Here is a 25361-nt window from a genome sequence, read left to right as displayed (position 1 = left end):
GATGTCACAATAGGTGCAAGGGGTTGAGCAGGCCTTTTGTCTAGCCCCTCCAGAAATAAGCCTCATTCACCAGGGTGGGGAGGACACCCAAAGGAATGTGAGGGCAAGAGTGGGGAGTCCAATTAAACAGGCAGAGCAGGTTTCCAGAGCGTTTGGGATGGCAGTGAATGAATGGTCCTGGGAGGTTATCAGGTGAGGAATTCCAGCTGCTTTCCAGAGGGTAAGTCCGCATCACTATGGATCTATAGAATCCAGCCACCTGAGTGTCCAGGCAAGCTAGAGAATCCACAGCACGTAGTTAAAAGTAGGTGGGAGTGTCCCACTGGGATCAAATGTCAAGGGTTTACAGATAGGATGAGGCCCCGGGGAAATAACTAGAGAGGTGGAGTATCCTAGCAGTCAGGAGGGAATTCTTGAGGCCATACTGCCTGGGCTCTCATTGGCCAGTTAAACCCTCCGTGTCTCAAGTTCCTCATCTAGGATCCTAATAGAGCTCAAGCACAGATTTTTTTTTTTTTTCAATCACAGATTCGATGTGAAGATTAGATAAAGAAGGAGAAAAGCAGACCCCAACATCTGTGAACTGACCTCAGAACGAAAGCAGGGCTTTGGTGGTGTTAGTTGCTGGCCTAGCATTTGCAGGTAGGCTGTGGTGTTTCTCTTGCTAAACATAAATAATCTCATAAGTAAGACACCCCCCACCCAAAGGTAGCCTTTTTTTCCAAGCACATACAAAAACAATCACTGTGCGAACCACAAAAATACTAAAAGTCCCCCCTCCCAGCTAGTATGAGTGATGTTACCACTTTACTAATTACTTCTTTAGCTTTCTATTATTCCCTCTTTCTGGATAAGATTCATTGAGATATCCAATCAAAATTATACAGAGTAAGCCCTGCCTCCTTCAAACCCTCCCCAAAATCACCGGGCACTGACTTTCATCCTATAGGTCCCTTTTAACATCCTCTACGGCAACACTCCATGGTTCCTTGGGATGTGTGGTCTCCCTCCTTGCAATGAGTCAAGCAACCCAGTGTTTCATTATAGATGTGTTCCTGGTGGTCTTTGGCTGGAGGGCATGGACACAAATTAATAAATGGAAGCATGTAGAAAGCACCATGTCAGTGATGCCATCATAATTACTGGTTAGATTGCCAAGGAAGCCTCAGGGACAAGGAGATCTAAGAGGGAAAGCTACAGGACAGAGGCCAAGTAGAATAGTAGATTTACAGCCGGGAGGCTTCAATTTAAGTGCCAACCTACCATTGAAAATAGTAAATAATTCTTCATTGCACACGTCAAAAGTACCAGACACAGAATGCATTTTTGATGTAGAGGGTCTCAGTTATTTATTAGGACACTACGGGCAAGTTCCTTAACCTTTTTGAGCCTCAGTTTCTCCATCTGTACAAAATGGAAAAAACAAAACTATTTCTCGGTTTGCTGTAAGGTTCCAACAAGAACATAAAATGTGCTGTAGGCCACTAATTTTATTAAAATGTTACTTGGATGGGCATAGCCTAGGTGATAGGCATAAGGCAGTCCTATAATTCCAATTTGAACCAAAGTTGGCAAAAATGCTCAGAAAGTTAAGTTGATTTAAAGTAAGTTTGCTGAAATCCCTGTATTATTATACCTTCTTATAGACGAGGACTACACTTGAACTCCTAATTTTGTTGTTCTAGAAGAATGGTGAAAAGACCTCTAGAAGGAATCCCTTCCTTGGCCTCGTTTCCATGTAGTTCCTTGTCCAGCGAGACCAGGAATGATGAAAAGCATTTGGCTCTGTGTCACTTATTAACATGAACAAGACACTTATTGAAGACTTGGATTCTCGAAATGGGAATAAAGTCAACACCTACCTTACATATTTGTGGTGAGGATCCAATAAAAAGTGTCCATGTTATACTGTGTTATAAGCTACAAAGGGGACACTATTAGTCCCTCTGAGGCTGCATCCCATAGAGTAGTCTCTCGCACGGGGACCCAGCTGTCTGCTTTCCAAGGGCCAAGCTAATAGCCATTGATCAAGGTGTTTGCTCATGTGTCTCCATGAATTACCACTTCCTGTAAAACTATCTGCATGAGGGAGGGTGTGGGGAGCCCCCACAATGGGCTATGTGAAACAGGTTTCTCTCTTCCCTAACAATCCAAAGGAAAGCATCAGGAAGATGAGTACTGATCAATTCACCCCTTGGGTCTCTGAGTAAGAGAGGCTCTATCTGTACTGAGTAAATCTCTGGACGAAAATAAGAGCAAAGTTATTCAGATGCTTGAATCACCCAAAGCCAAAAATCAAATATTTGGAACCATCCCAGTGAATCTTCATATTTTTTAGTTTCCTCCTAGATCTTGGCACTAAGGAGACAGAATCTTAGCCACACAACCCACTACATGAACACTCACATACACCCAAACACATATAGACATTGTGTGTGTTTCTACAAACCTATATACAAAGGCAATATAGATTTATACTTGCACAGATCTTAGTTTTGTACTAGAGGAACATAAGTGTTACCTAGTTACCTGCCTCTTTTCAGTGGGATCACAGCATTGTTGAAAAAAGTAAATACTTAGAAGCCAGAGGTCTAGGTTTAAATGCAGCCTACGTCATCGATACACATTGAAACTCTGCATGAGTTACTCTATTTTCTTGACTTCTGGTCCACATTTATAAAATGAATATTACACGATCTGTCTCAAAAAATTATTTTGAACATAAATAAAATGCCATACTTATTTGTCACACTCATGTTGCAGGTTTAGTTGGTACATAATCAATATTAACTGTTATTTTTTATGAGGCAAATGAGCGCCAGCACTAGTTAATGGCAGGACAGGAATTTTCCATCCTCTGCCTTAATATGAAGAATAATCCTTCCTAAGCTTGTACTGCTCTCAGCTATACTTACTTCAAAAAAGAGAAGTTGTTAAGATAATTTTTCAAAATTAATTGTTTATGGAAGTGTAATGTAGATACAGAAAAGTGCATGAGGGCGCCTGAGTGGCTCCGTTGGTTAAGCAACTGCCTGCAGCTCAGGTTATGATCCTAGAGTCCTGGAATCAAGTCCTGTATCCGGCTCCCTGCTCAGCGGAGAGTCTGCTTCTCCCTCTGATCCTCCCCCCTCTCATGTAAATAAATGAGATAAATAAATAAATAAATAAATAGTTTAACCGTGATGCCAGTAATTTGTGAGGAGTCCTGTAGTCTGCATTTGGATGACTTTTCAGTATGCTTGCACCTTTTGATTTGACCTAAGGAAGCACTAATAGGTTTTGAATGTTGTCTGTGTGTTTGAGAGACCTGAAGTCATTAAGATAAGATCTAATATCAAAAATTAGAAGCCAAGTAACTTGTACAGAAGGAATACAAGAAAACTCTGAGTGGTTTGGTAAGCAAAATTAGGGTGGGTACATATGCTAGATTTTGAGTAAGAGAGGCTCTCTCAAATAAATAAATAAAATCTTAAAAAAGAAAAAAGAAAAGTGCATGAATCATAAGCATATAGCTCACTCATTTTTCCAAAAGGAATCGTGCTCATGTCATCGGCACTCAAATGGAGAACCAGAACATTACCAGCACCCCAGATGCTCCTTCATTACCCTGTCTGAGAATAACTACTATCTTACATTATAGATTAATTTTATCTTTTTATACTTTATAGAAGTAGGATCACATACCGATAGTCTTACATCTGGCTTTGTTTTACTCTATGGAAAGATTGAGACATTCCTCCATATTGTTGCATGTAGTTGTGGCTTTGGTCAAATCACTCTCTGCCATACTGCGTTTCGGTGAATATACTACAGTCTATTGATCTCAATGGACATTTGGGTGGTTTCTGGGTTTTGGCTATTTTCAATAATGCTTCTACAAACATTCTCACATGTGTCTTTGGTGAATGCATTTCTGTTGAGTACATAAGGGTGACTGGAATTTCTCGGTGTTCAGATTTGTACATGTTCACTTTTTCTAGATCTGTCATGAAGAAGATAGTGGAAGTATTTCTTATTTTTTAACTAAGATTTATTTATTTATGAGAGAGAGCACACGTGTTGGGGGTAAAGGGAGAGGGAGAGAGAGTCTCAAGCAGAAATTGAGCTGAGCATGGAACTTGACATGGGGTTCGATTTCATGACCCTGAGATCATGACGGGAGCCAAAACCAAGAGTCGGACACTCAACTGATTGATTTAATTTGTGGAACCCTGAGAGACTTTGATAGTTCTATGCGCTTTTAATCTCCCTTATTGGGCCTGTATATCCTGGAATCCAGGGATATACTCTCATTCTTTGGAAAGAAAGAATCAATAGCTTCTGGATAACCCAAGGTATTAGGTATCTATTGTTATGCAACACATCCTCTCCAAACACAGAGGCCTAAAACAGAAGTACCTATTAACTATCTCTCACAGTTTTTGTAGGTGAGGAATTGGGGCATACCTTGGCTGGTGGTTCAAACTTAAAGTCTCCAATGTGATTGAATCAGATGTTGGTCTGAGCTAGAGTCTAAGGGTTTACTGGGGCTAGAGGGTCCCCTCTCAGATGGTCTCCTAGAATTGGCAAATTGGAGTTGGCTGTTGGTAGAAAGCCCCAGTGTTTCCCCATATGAGTCTATCCACAAGGCTGCCCTAGCGTCCTGACAACAGGGTAGCTGGCCCCCTCCAGTGTGAGCAATCCAAGAGCCCAAGGTAGAAGCAGCAGTGTGTTTTATGACCTCACCTTGGATGTTACACTGTCACTTTCTCAATATTTTATGGATCATCCAAGTCATTCTTGTTCAATAGGAGAAGGCTTTGCATAAGGGTATGAGTGTCAGAAAGTGAGGATAATTAGGGACCATGTTAGAGGCTTGCCACCACACCACACCACACCATTAAGCCCTTCTTGCCGCCAGATAAAGACTTTTCTATGATAACTGGATCCCCAAGTGATTAGCACAGGGAGCAGGTAAATTTTGATGGACAAGGAAAGAAAGAGAAAATACACAGAATAAGTAAGTCCAGGGAGAAAGGCAGGCCTGGATATAGTAACCATGAGGCAGTTTGTTGTAACATTTTGAGTATCTGAGTAGGAATAAAGGAACATGTGCTTGGGGCAGGGGTTTGGAAGATTATATGCAGGGGGCTAGAGAAAAATATTCCTTTGTTTACTAATTAGATCATGTTTTTGGACCATGAAGACTAAACTCTGGTATTGTTTGCCTGAAAGTAATAGCCCAAATTGAATATTCTCAAATTTTCTCTACAGTTTATTCAATTTGTCATCCACCCTTATTAAGCATCTGGCAAATGCCAGGTCTATTCTAGAGGGGGACAGGGGATGCAGAAATGATCAAATACAAAACCTGACATAGGGAATGGAGGAGAGAGAACTAATATTTATTATGCACCTACTGTGTTCCTGTACTTCACATTTATTGTTTTAATAATTCTCATAACTACTTCAGATACTGGGCATCATGGTTCCCACTTGGCAAATGAATAAAGAGACCTAAGAGTTCATTTCTTTACTCAGAGTTGGAGGTGAAAAGTGGCAAAGCTGAGTGCTCTGCAGATAACAATGGTACAAAGTAGAAAGAGATTAAATGCAAAAAAAAAAAAAAAAAGGTCTGCCTGCAGTGCAATGGCAGCTCTAGAGAAGAGAGTGAGTTCTTTGGCCTGGGGAGGTAAGAGAAGGCTTTATGGAAGAATTAGCATTTCAGCTGGATCTTGATACATGGGTAGGAGATAACAGAAAAATGTCATATGCCAGGAGTAAAGAATATTAAAAACAAAGGCATGAAAGCAGGAATAGATATTAGTAGTGATCATGCACACAGAGACAGATGATGTGGCTAGAGAAATGGGCATGAAGGAAAGAGATGGTTGATAGAGCTGAGCAAAATGAGCTCAGGCCACACAGAGATAGAGACAGATACCAGACCTAGCTATTCTGTAATGTGACAGGAAGCCAGGGAAGGCTAGAACATCACTGTACACCTGAGTGGGAACTCCTTTCAGACTTCTTGGATAACACCTTCCTCAAGGTTATTATTAATTCAATTATGATTGTACCTTCATGCCCAGCAACAATAACAAAAAGACTGACAAACTATATAAGATTATTCAAATTACTGAATAGGAATGAGAAATGCCATTGATCAGTAACAAGGGTAATAAATGTACTGATGTTGAAGTGTGCTGCTAGTTAAAGACAGAAGAAAAACGATGGGAAAAGTCAGCAGGCGCAGGGCTATTGATTCCCAGAAAAAAAATCCAAGAATCTCAGAGTGGGGAGTGACCTGGAGGATGTTTCCTCTAATTTTGCAGTTTACATTAGAGAAAACTGAGGTCAGAGAGTAGGAATGACTTATTCTTCTAGAGCAGAGCTCCTTCTAAGACACCTCAGCCTTTTGAGAAGAACAGAGTACAATCCTTGATACGAAGAAGGCCATGAGTACGGAGGGTGCTACGAAAATCATTAGTTATAAAATATGTCTGTTAGAGTTGAGTTGTGTTTTCTCCAAATTCATCATTTGAGATCCTAACTTCCAATACCTAAGAACATGGTCTTATTTGGAAAGAAATTTGGTTGAGATAAAATTAAAAGAAGGCCATATTGGAGTAGAGTGGGCCCCAAATCCAGTATGACTGGTGTCCTTATTAAAAGGGGAAATTTAGACATGTACACAGGGAGTATGCCATGTGAACATGAAGGCAGAGCAGTGTGTCTACAAGACAAGGAATACGGTTGCCAACAAACCACTAGAAGCTAAGAGGGAGGCATGGAACAGTCTCCATTTCTGCCCTCAGAAAGAACCAGTCCTGGGACACCTTGATCATATACTTCTAGCCCCCAGACATTCCTATTGTTTAAGCTACCTAGTGTGTGGTACTTTTTATAACAGTCCTAGGAAAGAAATACAATTGCTAAAAGAAAGAAGGTTCTATAAAGCCATGGGAAGTAGACGGTGTGAGGAAGGAACAGTGGATTAATGGGATAATAAAGTCATTCATTAATCTATTCAAGTGCTGTGTGTGCCTGAGGCACCTCACTTGTCCCTGGAGCTGATATATGAAGTGAAATATAATTTTCCTGCTTTTGAAAAGTTCGAAGTGTGGTCTAGTTAGGCTCACAACAGAAGTAAATGTTATGGGGACCCAAAGGAATGAGATAGGCAAAGGTCTGGATGCAGGAAGTAACATCTGAGCCAAGTTTTGAAGGATGAATGTGTTTGCTTCCTGGTTGTTAAATGGAGCTGATCATTTCTGCCACTGGAAAGAGCTTCCTAAAATCTCCATCCTGGTTCACAGAGCCATCAAAGAGACAAAATCACAGACTTGCTAAGTTTCTTCACTTAGCGTTTCAGACAAACAGCCTCAACAACTGAGGCCAGTTATCTCAATTTCCTGCCCTAGTTGGCCTGCCATTCATAGAAAAAAACAGGAACAAAGATGCTGACCTTTAGCTGCTCAGCCCAAGTCCCCTTGGAGTTTCAGGCTCGTGTAAGAACTGGCTTCAGAAACTCACCCCAGTGGGGGGTGGGAGGAGGAGTCTTCCTATTCTGGCTGCAGAGACCTCTCTCAGGGCTGAAAAGTCATATTTTGTTATTTATGTATAAAAACAACAACAAAAATAGCCTCTTCTTTCCAAATATTCCATGCATACGAAGCCAAGCCTTCAGTAGGTCATCGCTATGATATTCTGAAAGACTATGCTTCCAGGCTCTGGAAAACAAGCCAGGTCTGCTGGCCTTGGTCTTACAATGTCTTGGCTGTCTCCTATTAAGGACCCCCAGGCTCCCAAATTTGAGCTCTCAGCAGCCACTGCTCTGAGTAATGCTGGGAAGAAACAGAGCAAAGAACAGAGCCAATTGCAGCTGGAGCCACATCTGCCTCTGTGGAATGATGTCAAGTGTGTTAGGAGGAAGGCAAGGGGTGTCTCTTAACTCTAATTGCTTCCCTACTGGTCAGTCATGTTCCCTGAAAGTCCATGAAGACTATGGACAGATTACAGGTCACCTGGGTGGCTCAGTGGGTTAAGCATCTGCCTTCAGCTCAGGTCATGATCTCAGGGTCCTGGGATCAAGCCCCCCCATCAGGCTCTCTGCTCAGCAAGAAGCCTGTTCCCCCCGCCAACCGCCCCCGCCTGCCTCTCTGCCTACTTGTGATCTCTCTCTCTCTCTGTCAAATAAATAAATAAATAAATAAAATCTTAAAAAATAAAAAAGATTATGGACCTATTCCTTTAGGTTTATGAGCGAGAACAATGGGACATGACAGGGTCTGCGTACAAACCAGCAGTCTTTGCTTGGTTGATTACATTGGAAAATCTTACAGCAGAGCAAGTATGGTCAGTTGCCCCAGGACCTAGGTTTTCCCTAGAGTACTGCATCAAGTCTCATTCAGTGGTTGTTACCTGCCTGGCCCCTTTAAGCACTGGTTTTGGTAACCTCTGCTCAACTCATCCACACATATGGTTTTGACCATCACCTGGGTAGAAATACTTTACAACTTTCACCTCCAGTTCATACCTTTTTCTTCATGCTTTTGAATCTTCTAACTGCCTGTCCCTATGCACCTGATCTTCAACTAATTCATCATCTTTTCTCACAAAACTATCCTTCAGGGTTTTCTTTGTCCTACTTCCCAAATCAGAAAAATGGAAAACATCCTTGACCCTTCCCTTCCTAATATATTAAATCAATAATGTAAGATTTACTAACATTACTTCCTAAAAGTTTCTTTTAATTGTTCTTCCTCCCATGCTTTCTGATAATTCTCTAATTCAGGACTATATCATCTTTCCCTTAAACTACTAGAACAGCTTCTAAGAGGGTCTCCTTATTATCATCTGACCCCTACCCCAACCATTCTCTACTTAACAGCTGAAGTATCTTTAAAAATTATAAATCTTCACTCAAAAGTCTACTCTTGTAAGGAAGCTGCTTTAACATAATAAGGACCATATATGAAAAACCTACAACTAACATGGTATTCAGTGGTGCAAAACTGAAATGAAAGCTTTCCCTCTGTGATCAGGACAAACATGCCTGTTTTAGCCTGCTTTCTATTCAGCATAATAGTGAAAGTCCTAACCAGAGTAATTGGGCAAGAAAAAGAAATAAAAGGCATCCAAATTGGAAAGGCAGATGTAAAATTGTCTCTGTTCCCAGATGACATAATTTTATAGGGAGAAAATCCTAAAGATTCTACAACAATCCCCTATTATAGCTAGTAAATGACTCAGCTAAGTTACAGAATACAAAATCGACATGCAAAAAATCAGTTGCATTTCTATACATTAACAATGAACAATCTGAACAGAAAATTAAGGTAACACCATCAAAACAGATGAAATACTTAGGAATAAATTTAATCAAGCCTGCCAAAGAATTGCACACTGAAAACTGCAAAATACTCATGAAAGAATTAAAGAAGACACAAGTAATGGAAAGACATCTTGTGTTAATGGAAGGGAAAACTTAGTATTGTTAAGATGTCAGTACTACCCAAAGCCATCTATAGATTTAATGCAATTCCTGTTAAAATCCCATTGCTAGAAATGGACACACCCTTTCTAAAATCCGTATAAAATCTCAAGGGACCTGCAATAGTCAAAACAATCTTGGGGGAAAAAAAGAACAAAATTAGAGATTTCACACTTTCTGATTTTAAAGCTTATTACAAAGCTATGGTAATCAAAACAGCGAGGTACTGGCATGATCAATGGGGCATTGATATGACAATAAATCCTCACCTATATGGAAAATGATTTTCAACGACAGTGCCAAGACCATTCAATGGGGGAAAGGACAGATTTTTCAACAAATAATGTTTAGAAAATTGGATATCCAACCCCCCCCAAAAGTTGGATCTATACACCATACACAAAGATTAACTCAAAATGGATCTAAGATCTGAAGGTAACAGCTAAAACTATAAAATTTTAGAAGTATGTGTGTGTGTGTGTGTATGTATATATAATTTACTTTTATTGGTATCTTCACAATGTAATTGCCAAACTTTAAAGAAATTTTGTTATACAAAAGAGGAAACTGAGACTAGAGAAAAGAAGAAATTTGCTTAAGATCAACTAGGTCTTTTTTTTTTTTTTAAGAATTTATTTTATTTATTTATTTGACACACAGAGAGGGAAATCACAAGTAGGCAAAGAGAAAGGGGGAAGCAGGCTCTCTGCTGAGCAGAGAGCCTGATGTGGGACTCAATTCCAAGACCCTGAGATCATGACCTGAGCCAAAGGCAGAGGCTTAACCCACTGAGACACCCAGGCACCCAAGATCAACTAGGTCTTTAGTGGATCCTGAATAGATCATGACTCTTAAGGTTAGACCTCTAGCCAACACAACGTAAAACCTTATAAAGAACACAGACTTTAAAACCAGAAAGAACACTGACTAAAGTCATAATATTGGATGCTTTTAAACCTTTCTGTTGACCCAATGTCCTCATCATTAACAGGAAGATAATAATATCTGACCTTTTGAAAGTTACAGGAGGTGAGGACTAATTAAAAGGAGGCGGGGACAAAGAAGAAGAAAGCCCTATGACTTAGCCCTTCAGGCTCTCTAGAGCCATAGAAATTCACAGCTGAGTCTGAAGAAGAGCTGTGTGGGGAGGTGATTCCTAACTCTGGAAATGGGAGGAGATGGAAATAGAAATAAGAGAGGGAAGGAAAAGTAAAATGAAGGTGAACTCTGTTTAAAAAAAAAAAGTGGAATGAGAAAAGATTTTGGAATCTCTTTTATCTCATTGATCAATGAGAAAGGAATTAGAAATATGTATATCATGTAAATTATCTTTAAAAAAACAATTCTGAGTGATTTCCAAAGATGGTGTGACATAGCATACAGAGTATTCTAACTCCAGCTCTGGTTTCACAACTTCCTACCCTTGGTGACATTTGGACATGTCATGGAAGTGCTCCAAATTTCCAGGTCCCTCTTTCTAAAACAGGAATATTAATACCTACCTGACCTCCTGGGAAGAACGAAGTGTGAAAGAGAGGTACATATTACTTGAAAAGTTAAAATGCTATTTGGGTCCAGGTTAAAAATCAGTTTTCCTAACCAGATGACCCCATATACCACTTCACTGTTTTTGAACCTGTTTACTCACCTGTAAAAGACTTAAAAACAGATTCTACACCGTAGATTTGTTAAAGAGATTAAAAGAAACGGTGGAGGTAAATGCATAGCATGGCGTCTGGTACATATTAAGGACTAAATAAATGGCTATGTTCACAGTAGATATCAGCAACAACAGCCAAAGACACATTTCTTTACTGCTGGGAAGGGGGAAAAAAAAGTAAGATCTATGGGGAATTCTAGGAAAAGAATTCATGGCAATTTTAAAAGAATCCAGCTTGGTGTTCTTAATTTCTCCTTACCCCAAGTGACAGCAGGAGAATGGCATGCTGGAGGTGGTGTGTGTCTCTGTGAATTTTTTTTTTTTTTTTTAGACTCTGCAAGGTTAGAAGCTTCTTGTCTCCTGTGATTGAATACCCCCAAGACATTGGATCATTTCCTGAACTTCATTTATTTAATAACTAATCTTTTATTGCCTTTCGTCCTTTAAAGCCCACCGGCCAGTCTCATTCCCAACTCCGCCCTACAAGGTCTCACCTCTTTAATCATTTGGATAATGCTGAGACACACTACAAACCATCTTAATGGAGGGCTGATAAGTGAAGGCCATGTTTCCTCCCGTCTGCTTCTCTACCCAGCAGTATATCGGATGATTTTCCATAATCCCAGCAAATCACTCATGTCATCCCCCCCACAGTCACCTAGTTAATATCTCCAGTCAACAGGTTTCTTTTGGCTCTTTTGTCTGGGAAAGCTGGCTACACAAGGCCCCAGGACTCCAGAGGAATGAATCTGTATCTGGGATTTGTACAAACTAAGAACAACTGCAGGAGTAACATTTTCACTAGTTAATACAAAGAGCTACCATCTCCGAGCCGTAATTGTGGCCAGGCACTGTGCCAACAACTGTATCTTTATTATCATGTTTAATTCTCATAAAACCTACTGAAGAATGCTCTCATGTCCACTTCATGGATGGAGGCACTTACACCCTGGGCCACTGGTATTCAACACACTGTCCTCCAAGCAACAGTTTTATTTGGGAAACTTGGTTAACAATGGAAATTCTCCAGCTCTGCCACAAAACCAGTGAATAAGAATCTCTGGGGGGTGGTGTTCAATGATTTATGTTTTAACAAACTCCCCTGCTGATTCTGCTGCAGACCAAAATTTGAAAAGCACTGGACTACAAAAGGTGTGTAACTTGCCAAATTCACAGACCTAATAAGTGGCAGAGAGAAACTTAGAAATCAGAGTCTGACTCCTAACCAAGTCAGAGGGGCTCTAGAATGAGATGGCCCACAAAGTTTTAGGACTTCAAGTAAAATTTCCTCATACAATATAGACATCTAGATGTCATATAATAGATGTGCAGAAGTAGCTCAGTTCTGGGATTGATTTAATTGAGCACTTCAGTGCCTGTTTGGGTCCAGCTCAGAGGCATTGCTCTCATTCTCATAGATTTCTCTTCATGGTGATAAGAGGGCTGCAGCAATTCTGGGCATTACATTTTGTCCCTCAGTGCCCAGATGTCTGGAGTGGAGGCAGGAGGAAAGGACCTGTCTGTTCTTCCATGTCTTTTTGTGAGCAATATTTTTTTTTTCCCAAGAAGTACTTTCCCCAGTAGACCTCCTATCATGCATTACTGCTCAGCATTTCATCACATGCTCATTCTTAAATCAATCCCTGGGAAGAAAAAGGGAATAACATAATTGTCTAAGACTAATTAAGATTCATCTTACTTGGAGCACATGGGTGGTGCAGTTGGTTAAGCCTCTAACTTGGTTTCTGCTCAGGTCATGAACTCAGGGTCTTGAGTTCAAGCCCTGCATCAGGCTCTGGGCTCAGCATGGTGCCCACTTGAGATTCTCTCTCCCTGTCCCTCGGCCCCCTCCCACTCATGCTTTCTCTCTCTAAAATAAATAAATAAATCTTAAAAAAAAAAAAAAAGCTTCACATCCCTTGAAGCACATGTATGCCTATATGAACACAGAGGATGGAAGTTACAGCAGGGCACTGAGTACAAATTATGAAATGGTGAGAAAGAAGTTTGGATTCACAGGGTAACGTTGGATGATAGGAATCCAGATAGAAAAATGAAGAGTTCATGCCATAAGAAATAGACAGCCTGTAAATTTTTTAGCAGGGGAGACAAACATGTAAGGATATACACACAAAGAATCTGCTGTGTAGGATAGAAGGGTGTAAGACTCCGGAGTGGCAACAAGGAGAGGCTGTGGGAGGACCAGCTGTTGCTGTAGCCTTGGTAGAATCTTTCAAGGCCCTAGTTTAGGTAGGTGGTGATGGCTATGAAAGGTGGGCAAAGATAAGATCCCATCATTCAGAAGGAAAATTGGCCAGAGTGGGTGACTGATTGGCCACGAGGAGATGAAGGGAATGAGTCAGGGGTTAGAGGCCAGTTTCATGTCTGTGCCCAACTGTGTGTCTGTGCCCATGGAGCCATGATGGGGAGAAGAGTGTTGACTCCTGCAAAAGACATTCTCTGAGTTGCACAACTTGCCTAAATTCCTGCAAAAGGAATTTAGGCAAGTTAAAGAAACACTGTCAGAGGGACAGTGGGTTATTTAGGGGAATATGCTTAAATTCTCAAATTCACCACTTGGTTCTGTGAATAATAATAGTGCCACTTATTGCCAGTCAGATATGTCTTACTGTTTCATTTATTTAAATTTATTTTTATTATAGAAAATTTCAAAATAAAATGAATTTTATTATAGAAAATTTGTCCCTACAAAAGTAGGAAAAATCGTGTAATGAACTCCTGTGCACCTGTCAACCAGCTTCACCACAATCAAATCCTGATCTTGTTTCCACTGTTTTCTCTCTCACTCTTTCCCAAACCCTCCAGCCCATGTTATCATTGTTTCAAATAACAATGTTACTGAGACATAACTCACATACTGTACAATTCACCTATTTAAAGCATGCAACACAATGGTTTTTAGTATATTCATAGAATTGTGCAACCATCATCACAATTGATTTTAGGACATTTTGTCACCCCAAAAAGAAACCTCATCTATCACCTTCTGGCCCTGCATCCCCCTCCCCCCTACCCCAGAGCAACCACTCATCTGCTTTGCCTGTTAGGAAATTGCCTGTTACAGATATTTCATATACATGAAATTATACAATATGTAATTTTCTGTGACTAGCTTCTTTTACTTAGCATAATGCTTTTGGGGTTCATGCATCTTGTAGCATATATCAATACTTCATTTCATCTTATTGCCCAATTATACTCCACTGTATACATCTAGTACATTTTCTATTCATCAGTTGATGGATGTTTGAGTTCCATCTTTTTAACTATTTTAAATAATGCTACTAAGAACATTGGTGTACAAGAGCATTCTTGTACCAGTGGATATATGCTTTCATTTCTCTTTGGTATATACCTAGGAGAGGCATTTCTGGGTTGCACAATAACCCTATAGTCGACTTTTTGAAAAATTGCCAGATGGGTTTTCATAGCAGCTGCATGATTTTACATTCCCACCAGCAGTGTATAAGGATGCCAATTTCTCCACATCTTCCCCAACACTTTTTTAAAAGATTGTATTTATTTATTTGAGAGAGACAAAGAAAGCATGAGTGGGGAGAGGGAGAAGCAGGCTCCTCGTTGAACAGGGAGCCCAATGTGGGGCTGGATCCCAAGACCCCAGGATCATGACCTGATCTGAAGGCAGATGCTTAACCGACTGAGCCACCTAGATGCCCCTTCCCCAACTCTTTTTATTAGTTTTATTTATTTTTCAATTTTTAATTTTTAAAAATTTTCTTAAGGCTTTCATTTTTTAGTGTGGTTTTAGTTTCTCAAAATTAAGAGGAAGGTATAATTCCCCATATACCTTCTGTCCTCATACATGCAATGCATCTCAATTATTAACATTCTCCTCCAGAGCAGTGCATTTGTTACAACTGATGCATCTGTATTGACATATAACAATCCCCCAAAGTTTGCATTAGTTCATTCTTATATTGTACATTCTATGCATTTGGACAAATGTCTAATGACATATATTCATCATTAGAGTATCATACAGAGTATTTATACTGCCCTAATAATAATTCTGTATCCTTGTTGTTTTAATTCACATTTCCCTAATGGCTAAGGGATGTTGAGCTTTTTCTTCATGTGCTTATCAGTCATTTGTTTCTCTTTTTTTAGAAAAATACCTATTCAGATCATTTACCCTTTTTTAATTAGGTTGTTTATCTTTTTATTATTGAGATGCAAAAGTTCTTTATATAGTCAATATAGAAGGCCCTTATCAGATATACAATTTCTCAGTATTTTCTTCCACTCTGCAGGTCATTTTTTCTCTTTCTGGATCATGTCCTTTGAAGCACAAATGTTCTTAACTCTAAAAAAGTCCAAGTTAACCTATTGTTTTCTCTTGTTGCTATATTTGTGGTGTTCTAGTTAAGTAACAGTTGCCTCATTCAAGATCACAAAGGTTCACACCCATGTGTTCTTCTAAGAGTTTTATAGTTTTAGACCTTATATTTAGGAGTTTGATCCATTTTGAGTTACTTTTTATAGATGGTGTGATAGGGGTCCTACTTCATTCTTTTCATGTGGATATCCAGTTGCCTCCACACTATTTGTTGAAGAGAATAATCAAAAGACTCTTGCATTGTCTTGGCTCCCTTGTCAAAAATCAGTTGACCATCGCCCCAATTACTTTGAAGAAGATGCCAGATATCAGGTCAATGCATCTATAAATATATCAATATGCACCTCTAAATTGCAATGCCCCATGTTTTGTCTATCTCATCACTGATCCTCACAACAACTCTCAAGATGTCATTATCTGCATTTAATGGAAAAAGACACTGATGCTTGGTGGGGTTACATGACTTGCCCAAGATCAAGCAGCTACTGACATTGATAGAGCCAGATCTGCAGGCTGTGTTCTTCCTATTCTGCCCTCATTGAGTGTAGCCGAAACACGGTGGAATGTAGTAATAATGAGGGCAGGCTGACCCAGCCAATGCTTGCTTTCACTCTCTTACAAGTATCATTTAACTTGTTTACTTTCTTCATTGGCACCATCATCTCTACTTGTCCTTTACCCAGCATTTACCCATCAGAAGTGAAAAAAAGACAACTCTCAGAAAACCCAGAGATGATCTCCTGAGAACCCAGGAAATGTGAGGTGGAAAACCCAAAAGCCCAAGGTAGGAAGTCTATGAATTTGTATCAGCTTGAGAGGTGACACTGTTTATTGTGAAGTGAGGAGCAGGTTGAACAATTTTAACTTTCCATTGGAAACTGAGATTTTGTTTATGTGAAGGAAAGCTTGAATTACCAAATCTTAACATTGAAAGACTTCAAGTAAAATTCCAGCAGTAGTTTGACCTCTTTTTTCACTCATGTCAAAATTCTAGTGACTTCCCAAGGTCACAGGGCTGATTAGTGGCAGAAAGGGGACTGAAAGGCAGGTCATCTGATTCTTGCATTAGGGAATATTAGACTTTCCTATTCCTAAAGCATATTGGGCATTGAGTGCTAGATAACTTGCCTCACCAAACAAAGGTATATAATAATCTCATGAGACTCTATAAGAATTACAGGAATAGTGGAAGGGGAGAAAAATCACTGAAGAATGGGATTTTTTTCTTTTTTAAATATTTCATTTATTTATTTGAGAGAGAGAGAGTGGGCGCAAGGTGGGGAGGGGCAGAGGGAGAAGGACAGAATTCTCAAGCAGACTCCTTGCTGAGCCTAGAGCCTGACAGGGGCTCACTCTTGTAACCCTGAGATCATGACCTTTGCCAAATCAGGAGTCAGATGCTTAACTGACCGAGCCACCCAGGCACTCTGAAAGCTGAGATTTTTCTGAACCGGCCCATGGGGAGCAGAAATTTTCAAAGATCTACAATGCAAGAAGCAATCCAACTTCTGAGTCAGAGGAAAGATACATGATCCAGGAATTAGAGCGCATCTTACACATTCTGTCATTTTTTTTTTTTCAATAAGGCAAACAGTTACAGAGTTGAACTCAGACTCACCTGCAATGTACTACCTCAGGCTCCCCAGAAGCACGGTAGAGAGAAGATGGATCTAAAATACCTGGGGTGAGGAAAACTGTAGAGCCCAGGCTAGGATTGGTTATGTATACATCAAAGGGCTGAATCCCACCAAGTTAGGCAATGGAGGGGAGAGGACAGGAGCCAATAACACGACCGCCAGGACTGGTTCATCTTACCTCTCACGCTGCCCTAACACCACCTTTAGCAGAGAACAACCTTAGGAAGGGTTTTGATGACAGCTGAGTATGGGTGCTGTAACAAAGCTTTAGGGCCAGCCAGGCCAAGTTCAAGTTCTCGTTCATTTACTAAATAGCTATGGGATCTTAGGCAAGTCAGTCCACGTCCCTAAGCCTAGGCTCTTGCTCTAGCCACTAAAGGGCATTGTGAGGATTTAACAGAGGGAATGGTATAAAGCACGTCATCATCCCTGGGACTTAGTGGACATTTTACTTGTGAATACCTGCACCCCTCCTTGGTCTTCCTCAGATTCATATAAATTTTGGTCTCTGTGCCACTTCTCCAAGTACTCGTTGGATCTCAGGACCTAGATTTTTCAGTATGGAATTAAATACTTCACTCTCTTATTGAGAGAATTTTAGAACTGAAGTTGCAGAGGCCCTGCTTAGGAACCAAGGCCAGAGCGTTCATGGCAGAGCGGACGTCTGGACACCATTCAGAGCTCCCTCCTTAGCATCATTGTGGTGTGCCTGGGGATGTTGGTTGCCATGACCACCTAATTATTTTCTCTAGGCCTGACCACCATGACAAACTGAAACCCTTGCCAAACTCCCATATAAACAAGCAGCAGATGTCCAATTTGAAAAACATCATTCCTGAACAATAATGTTTGGTTTCCCATCCATCACATGGACCCATCCCCAGAAATGGATCAGGGAGAGGCAGCTCTGCAAGAGGCAGGAATAGGAACTGGGATGCAGAAGGGGGCCAGACTTATGGTCTGTGCCTTGCCCTGGACCAACCATGCAGGAGGCACTCCTTCCTGACATGACAGGCTGGTTCATTTATGGAATCACTAACAATGTTTCAACGGTCTTACAACAAGCTCCTCACAGCCTCATGGCAGCTGTGTCTAGACTCAGACAGCTGTGGATACCAATACCACTTTTGCCTCTGGCAAGATGGGTAACCCTGGTCAAGTTACTCCTCTGAGGCTCAGATTACTCATAAAAGATGAAGATAATGATACCTGTCTCTTAAAGTCATTGTGGCGTTAAAGCAAAATGCACAGAGTTGTACCATAGGGCTTGGACCTGGTAAGTCCTTGATGAATGTCAGTTATAAATTTGTTTTTAAATTATTACACATCCTGATAAACTCACTCTGCCATGATGCATGATGATGAGCCATTGCTTTTATGAAATACAGAATATCTGTGGACTCTGAGAAACAAGCTGAGGGTTTTGGAGTGGAGGGGGGGGTTGGGAGGGCCTGGTTGTGGGTGTTAAGGAGGGCACGTATTGCATGGAATGCTGGGTGTGGTGCATAAACAATGAATTCTGGAACACTGAAAAGAAATAAAATGAAATGAAAAAAAAAAGAAATAGAGAATATCATGCAAACTGAAAATTACCTTACGAATTGTTTCATACAGTGCTCTTATTTTATGGAGGACAGAATTGAGACCCAGAGAGCTTAAGGCATTCACCTGAGATCACACAGCTAGTGAACAGCAGGGCTTGGAGAGAATGCCAAGGTTCTGACATCCAACCCAACACCTTTTCCGTGTCCTATCATGCCTAAGAAAGGGAAGGAGGGAAGAGAATCAGCACTTATTGAGCATCTACTGTTCATTGGATATTCTTCATGAATTGTTTCCCTTACAGCAATAATAGAAGGTAAAGTATTATTACTTCTACCTAACATATGAGCAAATTAGAATATAAGCTTTAAAGAGCAGGAACTATGTCTTTCTTATTCATTCAAGTATTCCCAGCAGGCAGGATAGTGACTGGCATGTAATAAGTGCCCAATAAGTATTCGCCAGTGAGTAAGGAGAATTAATTTGCCGAAGTCAGATAATTAATAATGGCAGAGTCAGGACTTAAAATAACATCTGTGACTGCAATGTCCATGGTTTTTTCTGAGCTGACTTTCTTGTACTTTCTCCCCTAGGGGAAGTAGGATATGCAGGAAGGAACAAAGGAAGATTCTTTGAGAAACTTGTAAGTTCTAAGGTATTAAACGAGATGCGTTTATATATGTTATCTCATTTGCTTTTTGTAACCACTAAGGATAACTATTTTCCTCTTTGTTGGAAATTGAGAAGCAGAAAGCCTCAGTGACTCTTCCGAGGTAAAACGAGGTATAAGGAGAAACGAGGACTCAGATTCAATCCCAGATTTTCATCTCCATCCTGGGCTTCTCTCCTAAAATCACAGTTGCTTACCGAATGGGCCTTGAAGGAGGCCAGTGGTGGGACAGGAAGTAACCAGGCCTGTCATACAATGGGGGACAAGCATATCCCTTGCGATTTGCCACTGAATGGTCAGGATGCCAAGAGCTATGGTGGCCTTTTATGATCAAAAGCACCAAGATAGAAAACCAGGAAGCTGGGGATGGCTGAATGCTTGGTGACACTCTCAGGGATTGCAACAGACCTGGGAGCTGCCTGTCTTTTATTAGTTTTATTAGTTTTATTCTGTTATCTGCAGTCAAAAGTATTTTTGTCAGATTTGCTGTACTTTTCAGGAGTGAGGGAGTAATAAAATCCGTGGGGCTTACTGTCTATTTGCTCACAGACAGGCTCATCTGTCTACTTCTGGAACTCGCAGTGTTCGTTTTTTTATCGGTGGGAGAGATCTGTTGGTTGAAAGTGTCAGAAAAGGGGACACCTGGATGGCTCAGTCAGGTGTCTGCCTTCGCCTCAGGTCATGATCCCGCGGTCTTGGGATAAAGTCCCTCATCAGGATCTCCCCCTGCCTGTGTACTCGTGCTCTCTCTCTTCCTCTTGCTCTCTCTCTGGCAAATCAATAAATAAAATCTTAAAAAAAAAAAAAAAACCCAAAACCTAAAAACAAAAGTGTCAGAAAGGAAATTGAACGAGCTTATATGAATGAAGGCAAACTGTTACAGGAATAAGGAGTATCTCATGGAACCGAAGTATAGGCATTCCACTGAGCCTGGCAGTGGTCTGGGACAAGGACCTCAAAAGCATTTGGCTCTCTGTTTCTTTTTCATAATATCTGTTTTCCTCTCCCCCTACCCTCCTCTCTCTTCCCACCTTCTCCTCCTCCTCCTCCTTCTTTCTGTCTCCCCTTTCCCTCTCTCCACTGTCTCTCTCACTGTCCTCCACCAGCACCTGCATTGATGCAAAGCCAGTTCAACCACTGGAAGAGGGACTGAATCCCAGGGCCCCGTTTAGCACTTGTCAGAGGGCAGTTGTGACTGACCACACTCAGCACCCACTGCTGGAACACTCAACCCTTCCCCCAAGGAAGGAGGGCTGAGTGAGAACCTGGCTTCCTGGGGACAGTCCCTGTACACCATGGAGATGATGGGGCAGGGATGTTCCGAATAAATGGACTGGGGAGCTACCCCCAAGCTCCCCTGTCAAGGTCTGGTTTCAGCTACTGTCATGGCCAGGTGGCAACTCTGTCCTTGGTGCTGTTTGGTCTCTTACTCATTCAACATCCAACAGGTATGGGGCCTTGAGCAGTGGACAGAGCCGGTCAGGTCACTGCAACTCAGAAGTCTTACACTTTCCCCCTACAATCATGTGGGATCTCCCATATCCTTCCAAGTAGCATCTCTTTGCCTAAGCTTGTCTGAGATGGCTCTTTGTCACTGCTAACCAAAAGAGTGCCAACAGCTATAGGAATGGGCACAGGAAGGGGGATGTTGAAACAAGCACATCCCTGAATGTGAAGCTGAGTTGGGAAAGAGCATGGAGTTGTAGGGACTCTGTTATAAAGGGCTGGGATATCAGCAATCCTCACTTGGTGGTAGGAAAACAGTTGGTTAAAAAATTATCAGTTGTCTGTGAGAACTCAGACCATTGCTCACCAATTAGGAACTTTAGGAGGACTGGTACAAAAATGTCCAAGTATTGCTACATGTGGCTACCTTCTTCTAGTACGTTAGTGATTTGGGCCCATCTGATAGCACATAGAGAAGAACCGGGCAGGTTTATAGCTTTGTTTGGAGAATTAATTTCTTTCTATCTATAGTTAGCAATTTGAACCTGTGGAATCAGATAATCAGGTGCCTTAAGAATATAGCCTTAAATTGTGCACCGATCAGCCTACTGGGTATTGGGAGGATTTAGAAGAACCCAGGAGGCCTGATGGTTCAAGATGCTTCTAAGTAGCTCACCTGTGCCTCTCTGTCTGGGAAAGTAGGAAATGCACATCTGGGGGAGCAGTGATGTTGAGAGAGGAACCATAGTGTTAGGAAAAAGGAGGTTTGCCTCACAGCTCCAGAAGATTATTCTTCAAACTCAAAGGCAGAGGCCAATAAATAAAGATTTAGACCTATGTGCAAAGTCCCCCAAATTGGAGAAAATCCATGCTACCAAAGTGAGGTCCAAATTCAAAGTGCAATTTTAGAAAGATCTCTGGTGTTCATTGTCCCGTAAGAAATGCTCAAGCCTAATACACAGAGGCCGGTGTTCAGCCCTGAAAGCAACTCTGAGTTCATGTTCACGACTCAAACAGAAATGAACTACCAAGGTGGTACAGCCCCCTATCCTGGAACCCCTCAATTCTACTTTCAATTTCAACGTGGATTAACACTGGCCTAGTCGGTAGAACCCAGCGAATCTAGAATGGCTGGTTCAAGGAACAAATAGATAATCCATGAGAGTGAGTGGCCCAACTGAATTCAAATGGTGCTCCAGCCCATTGAGTGTCTATTGCTTCTCCCACCCGCACTAGGTGAGTCTTGCTATCCTTTATTTGCCTGACCTTTGAGTAATGAGTATATGAGGCAATTAAGTACATTATTTAACTTTTAGTTTGCAAAATCTCAAGGAACCATAGGGAGCTATGTTCAAGGGGAGGAATTGGCATTCACCAAAAAAGCTGAGCTTGGAAATCACTGGCCTGGCATTTCACCTCTGAATTTATCAGCTGGAAAGGTTGCCTTTGGATGAAATGAGATGATTTCTGCAATAATAATAGCTAATGCTTATTAAATCCTCACTAAATGCCAGGCAGTGGTCTCAGGGTTTATGTGCATGACTTATTTAAGTGTCCCAACTAACCTATGAAGTAGGTACGATTATTATCTGCATTTTACAGGGGTAGTTAAGTGCCTTGTTTAAAGTTGAGCTGAGATTTGGATATATGGCTTGGGTTCCTCACCATTACATTTGTTTTTAGGTTACTTACCTTCCTGGATTTTGCTTCGTCCTCCTCCCCCCACCTCCTACCTCTGCATCTTCTTGACACTGATTTTTTTGAGGTTCGCTTGACATACAATAACCAGTACAAATCAACAAGTTTTGAGATATGTTTACACTCATGAGAACATCACTACAATTCAATAAGGAACAGAGTCATCACTTCCTCCTTCCGTTTTCCTCCTATCTCTTTGTAATTGGTCTCTTCTCCCTCTCTTCCCCACCCCCAGGCAACCACTCTTATGCTTTCTGTCATTATGGAATGGTTTGCATTTTTTGGACTTGCCTGCAGTCAGCATTTACAGTATGTATTTTTTCTGCCTGCCTTCTTTCATTCAGCAAAATTGTGAGATTCATGATTTAGAGTATGTCAATCATTTGTCCTTTTTAGTTTCTAACTATTATTTCATTGAATGGATACTATGTGTCATAGTACACAAAACAGGGTTAGTATAGCTATTGTGAATAGTCATGGTCAAGTCTTTGTGTGAACATACACTTTGATTTCAATAAATATCTTGGGGAGCAAAGGCTGGATGGAATGTAGATGGAAATTCAACTTTTTAATTACTGTCCAGAAGTTTTTCAAAGCAGTAGTATTATTTTACATTCTCCCCAGCAACATTTGAGAGTTCCAGTTGCTCTATATCCTCATCAACTTTTGATATGATCGATCTTTTTAACTGTAGCCATTCTAGTTGTCATGCAGAAGTTTTTCATGGTGGATTTAACTGGTATTTTCTAATAATTAATGATGTTGAAAATCTTTTCATGTGCTTATTTGCCATCTATATCTCCTCTCTGTCAAAATGCCTCCATTGACAAACATTTATTCCTTTTATTTTTTATTGAATTCTTTATATTTATTTAAACTTTGTTTTGTTTTGTTTGGTCTTATTTCTTCCCTCTGGAGTCAGCTTCTTTTTTCTCTAAGAAGACATTCGACAGATTAGAACACAGATGAAGGAGATGAACATGGTTTAGTAGATAGGGCACAGGTTTAGAAATAATCAGGTCTATCTGTACTTGCATTTTAGCTCTGCTCTTTGGTAAGTCAAGTTGCCTTGGGCAGTGCAACTCATGCCCCTGCACGCCAGTTCATTTGTCTGTAAAATGAACCTGGTGACCCTATCTCCTACTGTTTCTACAGACAATGAAAAAACACTCTTCTTAAATGAGTGGCATGAAACAATGGGAAGAACCCTTGTTATGGCCATGTACTAAAAAGGAGACTACTTATGAGAATTTTGATTGTAAGAATTATTAGAATACCCTCAAGGCCAGATATCCCTGTAGAAGGATATCAGAGTGGCGTCTTATTTCCCTTTTTTCTTTCTTTCTCCTTCCCTTCTGTGTGCATAATATACACAGTTTGCAAAAGAGGTAGATCATTCACACACATCTGATGTTATACCCCAATACCCGCTGTGGTACTAGTCACTCACCAAGGAGCAGGGAACCCAGGCTCCTCTTCTTGGTCATCCTGTTTTTACACCGTCCTCAGGCCTTTCTGGGTCCCTCCCTGTCTACATCCTGCTCAGGTAGACAAAACCATGGTCTCTTCCATGTGGGTTATTTTGTAAAGCAATGGCAGAGAATTCCCAGTCTCTCTGTGCAGGGGCTTATAGACACAGTCATCAACATCTAATGAGGGGATTTGTTTTCCTCCATTGTCCACAAAGCACAGAAGGAGCCCTGTGGATCTCTACCCTGCACTCTGAGCATCAGTCTCCACCAGAGTTGAGCTGCTTGTGCTGTGCTCCTGTGGTGGGGGTGGGGGTGGGGCGCAGGGCAGGCGAGAGGTCCACAGCTATTGCCCCTGGCTCTGTGACAAGAAAAGAGCATCTTCCAGGTGGGGCTCAACCTGCAAAAAGGCTCCCCTGCTGTGTGGGAATTATTCACTCTAGGACATGCTTCCTGTGTAGGAACATCAAATATTCCCACTGGCTACAGAAGAGCTCAGAATAGGCCAGTTTAACTGCTTCATGTCCAGTCTGCAGGAGCTACAAAATCCCCTGCCAGGATGTTGGACATCTAATAGGTACCCACTCATGGCAATTTCCTCCTGAATTCTGACTGCTACTCCCAAACAGGCTTCTGTCTAGATTCCCCTGTGGTTGCTGTCTACGTAAGGAGGATCATCACTACCATTGTCCCAGGGAATAGATGAATTCTTGTGAGGTCTCTTCCCTTAGTCTTACCTGCCCTCGAGGAACCTAACTGCTGGCTTGGTAGGAGATGCTGAGGGGCACATGGAATGTCAAAGACTCATCAAAAGGATCCACAGCCTTCCCAGTGTTTCGGGGCCTAGGCCTTTCCTAAAGAACTTATGGTATTCTCTACCCCAAGGAAAGGTGGTGTATCTTGATGAAAGACTGGTGACATATCTGAGATAGCCATCTCTCTCACTAAGTGGAAAACTGCTGGTCCTTTTGGTGAAGAAATGCATAGCAATAAACCTGAGGTAGATTACAAAGGGCATGTGGAAGGAGACATTGCATTAAATCCAGAGTCCTCCGGGATACCACAGGAAGACTGGCTTAGACTCAAATGCTAATAGCCCCACTGATGAGCATGGACAACATGATTACACAGGGAAGGCAAGGCCAAGTTCTGCACTCTCTCCCCAGCTGGCAGGAGCAGTCTTCCTGGAAAGGCTCCCTCCTACCTCCCATCCTCTCTGCAATCAAAAAACTTCCGGGAATCTGATTTCCTGCCCCTCTGCCTCTTCAAACAAAATGAATGGATTGAGAAATCACCCTTCTCATAAACCTCAGTGCCTTACCTTTGGGCCCCATAATTAGAAAACAAAACACTAAATTAATGATTTTGTAGAGCAAAGTGTTAACA

At 41.2% G+C, this 25361-nt stretch overlaps 1 protein-coding gene and 1 long non-coding RNA gene across 5 annotated transcripts in view; one reads left to right on the top strand and one right to left on the bottom strand.

The window, feature by feature from the left end:
- Positions 1-25361, bottom strand: part of FGGY (FGGY carbohydrate kinase domain containing) — a 697591-nt gene that overhangs the window by 487124 nt on the left and 185106 nt on the right. The gene's annotated exons all lie outside the window — the stretch shown is intronic.
- Positions 38-19377, top strand: LOC101681501. The gene is made up of 5 exons (XR_001179219.2): positions 38-220; positions 529-642; positions 16197-16297; positions 18765-19008; positions 19286-19377. It is a non-coding gene; the product is annotated as an uncharacterized LOC101681501 (long non-coding RNA).

This window comes from Mustela putorius, unplaced genomic scaffold (assembly GCF_011764305.1).
Source record: "Mustela putorius furo isolate JIRA1106 unplaced genomic scaffold, ASM1176430v1.1 tig00003853_pilon_pilon_pilon, whole genome shotgun sequence".
Taxonomy (NCBI): domain Eukaryota; kingdom Metazoa; phylum Chordata; class Mammalia; order Carnivora; family Mustelidae; genus Mustela; species Mustela putorius.
The sequence above is the reverse complement of the archived record's forward strand: the minus strand, read 5'-3'. Positions and strand labels throughout refer to the sequence as shown.